The sequence below is a fragment of the Octopus bimaculoides genome, chromosome 7, assembly GCF_001194135.2.
Source record: "Octopus bimaculoides isolate UCB-OBI-ISO-001 chromosome 7, ASM119413v2, whole genome shotgun sequence".
Lineage (NCBI taxonomy): Eukaryota > Metazoa > Mollusca > Cephalopoda > Octopoda > Octopodidae > Octopus > Octopus bimaculoides.
In genome coordinates, this window is record NC_068987.1 from 88,301,885 (window position 1) to 88,302,592 (window position 708).

Here is a 708-nt window from a genome sequence, read left to right on the forward strand (position 1 = left end):
TGGTGGGATGAGCTTATGAGGGGGTGTTGACGATGAAGGGTGAAGGGGAAGGTGGATGTAAGAGAGGAGGAAGAGGGGGAAGATGGGTTTGGGAGGGGAGAGAAAGAGAGGAGAGAGGGTGGGTATAAGAGAGGGAAGGTGGATTGAGAGAGGGGGAAGGTGGGTATGGGGGGAGAAAGTGAGGAAGAGTAGGAGAGTGAGAGAGAAGAGAGTGGGAGAGAGGGAAGAGGGTATGGGGGAGAGAAAGAGAGAAAGAGAAAGAGAGTGAGCGAGAGGGAAAGAGAGAAGAGAGTGAGAGAGTAAGGGTGAGAGAGTAAGAGAGTAAGAATGTAGAGAGTAAGAGTGAGAGAGAGTGAGAGAGAGGGAAAGAGAGAAGAGAGTGAGAGAGTAAATGTGAGAGAGTAAGAGAGTAAGAATGTAGAGAGTAAGAGTGAGAGAGGAGGGGAGTACGAGAGAAGAGAGTGAGAGAGAGTAAGAGAGAGGAGAGAATAAGAGAGAGGAGAGAAAGAGTAGGGGTGAAGAGAAGTGGGAGTGAAGAGAAGTAGGAAGAGAAGTTGGAGTGAAGAGAAGTAGGAGTGAAGAGAAGTAGGAAGAGAAGTGGGAAGAGAAGTAGGAGTGGAGAGAAGTAGGAATGAAGAGAAGTAGGAAGAGAAGTAGGAGTGAAGAGAGGTGAAGAGACGTACAAAGAAGTAGTAGTCGGAGCAGGAG